The sequence below is a fragment of the Aulostomus chinensis genome, chromosome 1, assembly GCF_037954235.1.
Source record: "Aulostomus chinensis isolate RoL2024-O1b breed Wild chromosome 1, RoL_Achi_v1.0, whole genome shotgun sequence".
In the NCBI taxonomy this organism is placed as follows: domain Eukaryota; kingdom Metazoa; phylum Chordata; class Actinopteri; order Syngnathiformes; family Aulostomidae; genus Aulostomus; species Aulostomus chinensis.
Genome location: NC_141320.1, coordinates 4,795,470 through 4,806,414, shown reverse-complemented (window position 1 = coordinate 4,806,414; position 10,945 = coordinate 4,795,470). Strand labels below are relative to the sequence as shown.

General features: G+C 41.9%; 1 non-coding gene across 1 annotated transcript; it reads left to right on the top strand.

Moving 5' to 3' along the window:
- Positions 1-2,908: 2,908 nt before the first annotated feature.
- On the top strand, positions 2,909-2,982 carry trnan-guu (transfer RNA asparagine (anticodon GUU)). Its single transcript has one exon. It is a non-coding gene; the product is annotated as a tRNA-Asn (tRNA).
- The last annotated feature ends 7,963 nt before the right edge of the window (positions 2,983-10,945 follow it).

Sequence of the window (10,945 nt, the reverse complement as noted above, 5' to 3'; positions counted from 1 at the left end):
TATTTCTGGTAAAAACGCAGAAACAGCAGTTAGTTTGTTTTTGTGTTAAAATGAGAAACAGACCCATCCAGTTGTAGTGCCACCACTCAGCGGCCACCTTGCAGTCAGAAGCCATGAAGAATGTTGCCCAGTAAGAGGAAGGAGAAAGGAGGAGCCGAAAAAGAGAGACTCCGCAAAAGAAAAGCAGCCGAATTTCCAAAACTCGACGCGTTCTTTCCAGGGCTGGACTGGGAAGAAGAGACGTCAGGTGTTGGAACGTGTAGTGGAAGAAGAAGGTCTCTCTGAGTAGTGAAAGAGTATCACTCTTTTAACATGGTTACTGTCTTCCATGTAGAATACTGCACTTTATTTTAATTTTTGAAACTTCAAAATGTGCGCATACATCCTCTGGTATGGCGTGTGCTTACACATATCGTGTAAATAACCATGGAGGGCTGCCAGAGATGAAAAATGCCAGGGCCATTTTTTGGTCCCAGTCCAGCCCTGCTTCTTAACCTGCTCACGGTGTCCTGTCAGCTGTCTTCCCTCAAGGAGGTGGCCAGTCTTGCTCTGGAGCAGTTTCAAAAATAGGCCTCAGCACACTGCCTCTGTGCCATGCCTCTCTCATGCTCCTCTACTCTTTGGTGCACATGCCTCCAGTCTGTCAGGCCTCTAATGAAGACACTTGGATCACTGGGCTTGCTAAAAGCAGGGCAAACAAAACAAAACAAAGCATGACGTTGACCACAATAAGTCAGCCATTTCCACGTCGTGCCGTCCGTTCTAACGAAGAGCCTCTGGACGACAGGGTTCATGGAATCTTGTTGAGGATGAAACTTTAAAAAATCAGTCCTCTGTGTGGAAGAAGGGCGACTAAAATAGTCTCCAACTGTCTGATCTGACTCCTCCACTTCCATTGCAACAGCATGGCTTGACTAAGAGAAAGAGAGAGAGCTGAGAGATTTCATTGGACGAGCCCAATGTCCTTCAAGAAAATCAACCAATGGGCCGCGTTTCGCGTCTCCGATACCGTTACGGTCGATTAAAAACTATACACTTTTGAAAAAAAAATTATGACAGTTATGGGCCGGCCCAAAGATGTGCATCGGCCAGATGGCCAGTCCAGCCCTGGGTTCACCCTTGATGGGTCACCAGTCCATCCCAGGACCAACACACAAAGACAGACAACCATTCACACTCACAGTCATTTAGAGTGTTCAGGTAACCACTACCCTCTTGATGTCTTTGGACTGTGGGAGGAAGCTGGAGAACCAGAGAGAACCACCACAGAGACAGGGAGAACCTGCAGGAGGGGTGGAGGTCGATGAGTCCTGGAGACGTTCAATAATGTCCATAACTTTGGCACCAGGAAGTCAGCAGGTGATGGCACCTGGGAGTTCAACAGACCTGATGATTGAACCACCAATCACAAGGATTTCAGCCTCCATTGTAAACAGAGAGTTTAGATGAGAGAGAACCTGCTGTCAGCCTCACCAGTCAGGGCAGTGGCAGAGGCAGCAGAGTCGAATGAAGCAGGATCACTTGGCAGGTCTCAGCTGGAGGTGATGACATCACTGGCCTCAGTCCTCACCAGTGCTCTGCCTTGCAACAGGGAGGATGGAGAGAAACCAGTAGAAGCACTCTGAGAGTTGGAGACAGCAGGAGGAGAGAGACCACGACAGAGTCACCCATGGGAAACTATTGGATCCACTCAGGACAGGCTGGACAGACACAGATCAAAGACAGAATTGATGATGTCATCAGGAGGCTTTGATAGTGTCTTTATTTGTACCGAGAATTCTGTCTTTGATCTCAGGAGGACATGAAAGAAACCCAATAGAGGAAAGTAGAGGAGAACATTCAGCTTCATTAGAAACACTTGAACTGTTGAACAGTAGAATTTGTTTGAAACAGTTTACAACACTGAGTGACAGGATTGAAGAGGGAAGGTTTTTGTATTTTCAGTTTAATCCTAACTTTAAACTGGGCATGAACATTTTTAGTCGTTCATATTCTAACATACAGAGGAAGTCATGACATTCCCTTTTTTAACCTGTCCTGTTCAGGAAATGGAAATGGAAATTTAGCTGCTATGTTGAATCAGAAAAACCTTTTGAAGTCTACTTTTGCTTCAGTCAGAAAGTGGACTGTTGTTAACTCTCACAATGGTTGGTGATTGTGGAGGAAGACAAAATCCTTATGAACCTCTTTTTAACAGACAGATTTCTAAAGACACTGGTTCATTTTATTTTTCTTCTTCTAGCAGAGGATGGTTTTGATCCATCGACCTCTGGGTTCTGGGCCCAGCACGCTTCCTCTGCACCACTCTGCTCTACCATTGACGGTGCCAGGAGGCCTAAAAACACAAAACACCAATTCAATCCAGGACCTTGGAGCCTGAACTGAAACTCCATCACACGGTGGCTCTGCTGGGGCTCCCACAGGTGAGTGAGGCTGAGCTCCAGTCTGCTCTGAGGAGGCAGCAGACATCTGCACCACTCAGAGGTTTGGTTGGTGGCTTTGACAAAATCCCAACAAACTAAAATCCTGTTGAATCAGGAAGTTCTAGTTGAACTCTCATCCACGTCACATGACCAAGAAAACCTCCTCTTTCATTCAGACCAGAACAGACAAACATAGAAACATTGTTTCAGCTTCTGATCAAACAATAACAAGTTCTTGATTGTTTGTCATGTTCTATTAATCAGACTGATGTTCTCTGGATGTTCTCGGAGGGGGGTCTGTTTCTGATGAAGCCTGTTTGGTCTGGGGGGGTTAAGATGGTGGGGCTGTTTCAGTTCTAGTGCTGAAGGCTTTCACCATGACAGTCAGACTCTCCTCTGTCCTTCATGGTCCCTCAAATGTGCAGCGTGGACCTCACAAACTGAATTTAGCCTGAAAACTCTTCATGAAAAGCAGGTGACTCAGAGTCTCTGTGGCGCAATCGGTCAGCGCGCTCGGCTGTTAACCGAGAGGCTGGTGGTTCAAGCCCACCCAGGGACGATGAACAGGCTCTACTGGTGCTTAGGAGTCGCTGTGTTAATGATCTGAATGTGGACGGACAGACTGACCCTCCACAGCAGACTCATGTCACAGATCTCTGGATGAGACGCTTCAGTGTTGAATTTAGTCGTCGTGTGTCATGCAGTGTTGAGGAGGCCTGCTGGCTGTGGGTAAAGTGGGGGCTCAGAGTTTGTGGAGTCGGCTCTGGAATGAAGGGGGTCACTGTTTGGTTCTCAGATGCTCCAGCTCAGGTTAGCGAGGTGGTGGAGAAACCAGTGAGAGCTCTGCCAGCTGGAGCCTCTTGGGTCCTGGGAGGCTTCACTCCTGGAGGTGGAAATGATGAGGAGTTTTAAAATCTGCTCCTCTTTCACGCTGACTTGTTTTCTTGGGTTCCCTCTTTTATTCATGTGTGATTTTAGTCTCAGCTCTCTAAACCTGAATGGAGCCAGAACCCATTTTAAAAGAGCTGCTCTTTTAAACTCCTGGAGATCAAGAGGATCCTGCCATGTTTGTCCAGGAGACCCACAGCACAACAGTCAGTGAATGGGGATGCAGGCAGGCTTTTAATGGGGGTCATTTGAAGTCCCAAGTCCAGTTGGAGCAGAGGGTGGAGTTTGATTCTCCAGGAGTTTTTGTTGTTGTTTTTTTTACCAGTTTCTTTTGATTTGGAGGAAATCATTCCAGGTGTTTGAAAGAAGGTGAGAGCAACTTTGGAAAATGTTCAACTGGTGTTTTTAAATGTCTTTGCACCAACAAATGGTGGACAGGACAGCTTTTGAGACATTTTAATGCCACCGTTCAACAGTGAATCTGCTGGTTTCCTGTTTTTAGGAGCTGATGGGAGCTGCACAGAGAAGCTCTTTGAGACAGGAACCATTCAGAGCTCCATCCTGCTTCTTCCAGCAGGATCCACAGATCCACCAACACACCAGCTGTTTGATGAGTGGAGGCTTTTGACCAGGATTCCTAGACAGCACAGCTGGACTCACGCAACAGCTAACTTGTTAGCACCGACTAGACAGGAGTGCTTCTATGGTTTTACTCAGTGGTTCAATATTTTTAAGAGATGTCCCATTCAGCCTGTGGGTTTGAGTGATCACTCTTCAGTCTCCTGTTCTGTTTTATTAAAATATTCATTTAAAAGCTCCTGAGAGAGAGAGAGGGAGAGGGAGGGAGAGAGAGAGAGGGAGAGAGAGAGATAGAGGGAGGGAGAGAGAGAGGGAGAGAGAGAGAGAGAGAGAGGGAGGGAGGGAGAGAGAGAGGGAGAGAGAGAGGGAGAGAGAGAGAGAGAGGATCAAACTGATCTCAAACTTGACTTCAAAATTCTGATTCTAATCATTTGTACTCCTTGATAGATTCATCACTACAGTGTCATAGAGGGTCCATTACTATTGCAGTATATTAAAGAATATAAGAACGAGGTTACCATCCATGGAAATATAGTATTTCATGTATTGCAGTATATTTTCAAAGATATAACACTTTAATTTTTTTTAATAAGAGAGGCTTTAATGTCTGTCTTTGATGTCTAAACTCTGACTCTGATGTCATTGGTGGTGACTGAATTCTACCCCCTGACAGACTGGGAAGGCTCCTATTGGTGATGTCATCATAAATACATGAAGGTCTTGTTTCAATGTTTTAACATTAAAGCTCATCTTGGTAAAACAATCAAGTTACCTGAACTAAGTTCTTGAAAAAAATGACTGTCACTGACTTAAATAAATCAAATCTACTTCAAAGTTCCTTCTGTTGTCATAAGTCGGCCATTTTAAGTGTACTTGTAGTTCCAGAACATTCCAAGAGGAGATGATATGAATCATGTTGTTAGATGAACTCTGTTCCTCTGCTTTGATGTTGGTGGACTGAGGGGAGTTTGCCTGAACCTGCTTGGACCTGCTGGCTCCTGCTCAGTCCCTCACTCAGCCTCACTCAGCCTCAGCAGCACGGCTCCACTGAGGACTGATTCAGGTTCCTAGCAACCAAATAGGAGGAGAGCTGAACCTTCTTGCTGTGAGGCCACAGTGCTGACCACTGCACCATTGTGTCCCCTGAAAATGCCACCACCTTGTTGGGCTTTTCTGTCACAGCAAGCACACATGAACATAGCAGCTTCTTCACAGGGCTGGTGGCGCAATGGATAACGCGTCTGACTACGGATCAGAAGATTCTCGGTTCAACTCCTGGCCAGCTCGCTTTGAACTTTATACTGAGAAGATGAAGTGAGAACCACTGATCAAAGTCAGTGAAGTCCTCCCAGGTTCCCTCCTTGTCTGCTGGAAACATGAACACATGAATGATCCTGCTACCTCTCATGTTAAGCTGCACTTGACAGTGACAGCAGGAGAACAAAAATCCCAGTGTGTCATCAACATTTCCTGTCAAATCAATGATAGAAGCTGTTGAATTTCTGGATCAGAACAAGGAGAAACCCACCCCTCACAGCCAGAAAAGCAATCTGCATCTGACAGCGTATACCAGTGAGGCCTGCATGGATCTCTTGATAGGGGAAACCAAACAGCCCCCCAACAAGCGCATGGCCCAACATAGAAGAGCCAACTCTGGAGGACAGGACTTAGCGGTTTTCCCCCACCTCAAGGAGGAAAGCCACTCCTTCCAGGACGACCATGTCCAAATACTCGACAGAGAGGACAGATGGTTTGAAAGAGGAGTTAAAGAAGCCATCCACGTCAGGATAGAGAAACCATCTTTGAACAGAGGAGGTGGACTGCGACATTTCCTTTCACCTATTTACAACCAAGTCCTTTCAAAACTTCCCCAAAGAGCTCAGCTGAAAGACCCATGTGGAACGGCTGATGCCAGCACAGCCCATTAGCATCTGAGTGGTCGGTGAAACTCCCTAACGACCACCCCTGAAACTCCCTGACACCTCACAACGACTGTCGTTTGGGGAGGCCAGGTGAGTCTCGGGAGGGTCGTTTCCACCACAATAGCACTGACCACTCCCACATAGGTTTATAAGCTGGAGCTTCCACACTCTCCACTAGAACTGATGAAGCCTCTCGGATGAGAGGTGAAACGTCTTCAAGATAACTTACGTCCAGTTGACCAGATTTTACTTCGCTTCGATCTACGATGACCTGGATGAATGAGAACCTACACATACATTACTGTCAGCATCACTTTGAGTTTATTAGCAACTATCACTCATAACTGTTAGCATCATTTTGAGTTCATGAGCAATTCTTACGACATCACTTTAGCATTAAATTGAGTTCATTAGCAACTCTTACTAAATGACTGCCAGCATCACTGTGAGGTTGTTCGAAACTCTTACTACATTACTGTAAGCATCACTGAGTTGATTAGCAACTATCACTACATTACTGTTAGCATCATCTTGAGTTCATTAGCAATTCTTCCGACATCACTGTCCCATCAGTTTGAGATCATAACCAATTCTTCTGACATCACTGTCGCATTATTTTGAGGTTCAAAGCAACTCTTACTACATTACTGTCAGCATCACTTTGAGTTTGTTCGAAACACTTACTACATTACTGTCAGCATCACTTTAACTTTATTAGCAAATATCACTACATTACTATTAGCATCATTTTGAGGTTAGTAGCAACTCTTACTACAAGACTGTCAGCATCACTTTGAGGTTGTTCGAAACTCTTACTACATTACTGTAAGCATCACTGAGTTAATTAGCAACTATCACTACATTACTGTTAGCATCATTTTGAGTTCATTAGCAATTCTTCCGACATCACTGTAGCAATATTTTGAGGTTCGTAGCAACTTTTACTACATTACTGTCGCATTATTTTGAGGTTCGTAGCAACTCTTACTACATGACTGTCAGCATCACTTTGAGGTTATTCGAAACTTTCACTCCATTACTGTTAGCATCATTTTGAGTTCATGAGCAATTCTTACTACATCACTGTCGCATCATTTTGAGATCATTAGCAATTCTTCTGACATCACTGTCACATTATTTTGAGGTTCGTAGCAACTCTTACTACATTACTGTAAGCATCACTGAGTTAATTAGCAACTATCACTAAATTACTGTTAGCATTTTTTTGAGTTCATTAGCAATTCGTACGACATCACTGTCCCATCAGTTTGAGATCATTACCAATTCTTCTGACATCACTGTCGCATTATTTTGAGGTTCGAAGCAACTCTTACTACTTTACTGTTGCATTATTTTAAGTTTCGTAGTAACTCTTACTACATTACTGTCAGCATCACTTTGAGTTTGTTCGAAACACTTACTACATTACTGTCAGCATCACTTTAACTTTATTAGCAAATATCACTACATTACTATTAGCATCATTTTGAGGTTAGTAGCAACTCTTACTACATGACTGTCAGCATCACTTTGAGGTTGTTCGAAACTCTAACTACATTACTGTAAGCATCACTGACTTGATTAGCAACTATCACTACATTACTGTTAGCATCATTTTGAGTTCATTAGCAATTCTTCCGACATCACTGTCGCAATATTTTGAGGTTCGTAGCAACTTTTACTACATTACTGTCGCATTATTTTGAGGTTCGTAGCAACTCTTACTACATGACTGTCAGCATCACTTTGAGGTTATTCGAAACTTTCACTCCATTACTGTTAGCATCATTTTGAGTTCATTAGCAATTCTTACTACATCACTGTCGCATCATTTTGAGATCATTAGCAATTCTTCTGACATCACTGTCACATTATTTTGAGGTTCGTAGCAACTCTTACTACATTACTGTAAGCATCACTGAGTTAATTAGCAACTATCACTAAATTACTGTTAGCATTTTTTTGAGTTCATTAGCAATTCGTACGACATCACTGTCCCATCAGTTTGAGATCATTACCAATTCTTCTGACATCACTGTCGCATTATTTTGAGGTTCGAAGCAACTCTTACTACATGACTGTCAGCATCACTGAGTTTATTAGAAACTATCACTACATTACTGTTAGCATCATTTTGAGGTTAGAAGCAACTGTCACTACATGAGTGTCAGCATCACTTTGAGGTTGTTCGAAACTCTTACTACGAATCTAACAGTAATGGAGTGAAACTTTCGAATAACCTCAAAGTGATGCTGACAGTCATGTCGTAAGTGTTGCTACAAACCTCAAAATAATGCGACAGTAATGGAGTACAAGTTGCTTCGAACCTCAAAATATTGCGACAGTGATGTCGGAAGAATTGCTAATGAACTCAAGATGATGCTAACAGTAATGTAGTGATAGTTGCTAATCAACTCAGTGATGCTTACAGTAATGTAGTAAGTGTTTTGAATAACCTCAAAGTGATGCTGACAGTCATGTAGTAAGAGTTGCTACGAACCTCAAAATAATGCGACAGTAATGTAGTAAAAGTTGCTACGAACCTCAAAATATTGCGACAGTGATGTCGGAAGAATTGCTAATGAACTCAAAATGATGCTAACAGTAATGTAGTGATAGTTGCTAATCAAGTCAGTGATGCTTACAGTAATGTAGTAAGAGTTTCGAACAACCTCAAAGTGATGCTGACAGTCATGTAGTAAGAGTTTCTACGAACCTCAAAATAATGCGACAGTGATGTCAGAAGAATTGCTAATGATCTCAAAATGATGCGACTGTGATGTCGGAAGAATTGCTAATGAACTCAAAATGAGGCTAACAGTAATGTAGTGATAGTTACGAATCAACTCGGTGATGCTTAATGTAATGTAGTAAGTGTTTCAAATAACCTCAAAGTGATGGTGACAGTCATTTAGTAAGAGTTTCTACGAACCTCAAAATAATGCGACAGTGATGTCAGAAGAATTGCTAAAGATCTCAAAATGATGCGACAGTGATTTAGTAAGAATTGCTCATGAACTCAAAATGATGCTAACACTAATGGAGTGAACGTTTCGAATAACCTAAAAGTGATGCTGACAGTCTTGTACTAAGAGTTGCTATGAACCTCAAAATAATGCGACAGTGATGTCGGAAGAATTGCTAATGATCTCAAAATGATGCGACAGTGATGTAGTAAGAATTGCTAATGAACTCAAAATGATGCTACAGTGATGTCGTGAGAATTGCTCATAAACTCAAATAATGCAAACACTAATGTAGTGATAGTTGCTAATAAACTCAAAGTGATGCTGACAGTAATGTAGTAAGAGTTGCTACGAACCTTAAAATAATGCAACAGTAATGTAGTAAGAGTTGCTACGAACCTTAAAATAATGCAACAATAATGTAGTAAGAGTTGCTACGAACCTCAAAATAATGTGACAGTGATGTCAGAAGAATTGCTAATGATCTCAAAATGATTCGAAAGTGATTTAGTAAGAATTGCTAATGAACTCAAAATGATGCTAACAGTAATGGAGTGAACGTTTCGAATAACCTCAAAGTGATGCTGACAGTCATGTACTAAGAGTTGCTACAAACCTCAAAATAATGCGACAGTAATGGAGTAAAAGATGCTACGAACCTCAAAATATTGCGACAGTGATGTCGGAAGAATTGCTAATGAACTCAAGATGATGCTAACAGTAATGTAGTGATAGTTGCTAAGAAACTCAGTGATGCTTACAGTAATATAGTAAGAGTTTCGAACAACCTCAAAGTGATGCTGACAGTCATTTAGTAAGAGTTGCTAATGAACTCAATTTAATGCTACAGTGATGTCGTGAGAATTGCTCAACAACTCAAAATGATGCTAACAGTAATGTAGTGATAGTTGCTAATAAACTCAAAGTGATGCTGAAAGTCATGTAGTAAAAGTTGCTACGAACCTCAAAATATTGCGACAGTGATGTCGGAAGAATTGCTAATGAACTCAAAATGATGCTAACAGTAATGTAGTGATAGTTGCTAAGCAACTCAGTGATGCTTACAGTAATGTAGTAAGTGTTTCGAATAACCTCAAAGTGATGTTGACAGTCATGTAGTAAGAGTCTTTACGAACCTCAAAATAATGCGACAGTTATGTAGTAAAAGTTGCTACGAACCTCAAAATATTGCGACAGTGATGTCGGAAGAATTGCTAAAGATCTCAAAATGATTCGAAAGTGATTTAGTAAGACTTGCTAATGAACTCAAAATGATGCTAACAGTAATGGAGTGAACGTTTCGAATAACCTCAAAGTGATGCTGACAGTCATGTACTAAGAGTTGCTACAAACCTCAAAATAATGCGACAGTAATGGAGTAAAAGATGCTACGAACCTCCAAATATTGCGACAGTGATGTCGGAAGAATTGCTAATGAACTCAAGATGATGCTAACAGTAATGTAGTGATAGTTGCTAATCAAGTCAGTGATGCTTACAGTAATGTAGTAAGTGTTCCGAATAACCTCAAAGTGATGCTGAAAGTCATGTAGTAAGAGTTGCTACGAACCTTAAAATAATGCGACAGTAATGTAGTAAAAGTTGCTCCGGACCTCAAAATATTGCGACAGTGATGTCGGAAGAATTGCTAATGAACTCAAAATGATGCTAACAGTAATGGAGTGAACGTTTCGAATAACCTCAAAGTGATGCTGACAGCCATGTACTAAGAGTTGCTACGAACCTTAAAATAATGCGACAGTAATGTCAGAAGAATTGCTAATGATCTCAAAATGATGCGACAGTGATGTAGTAAGACTTGCTAATGAACTCAAAATGATGCTAACAGTAATGGAGTGAACCTTTCGAATAACCTCAAAGTGATGCTTACAGTCATGTAGCAAGTGTTGCTACGAACCTCAAAATAATGCGACAGTAATGTAGTAAAAGTTGCTACGAACCTCAAAATATTGCGACAGTGATGTCGGAAGAATTGCTAATGAACTCAAATGATGCTAACAGTAATGTAGTGATAGTTGCTAATCAACTCAGTGATGCTTACAGTAATGTAGTAAGTGTTTCGAATAACCTCAAAGTGATGCTGACAGTCATGTAGGAAGAGTTGCTGCGAACCTCAAAATAATGCGACAGTAATGTAGTAAGAGTTG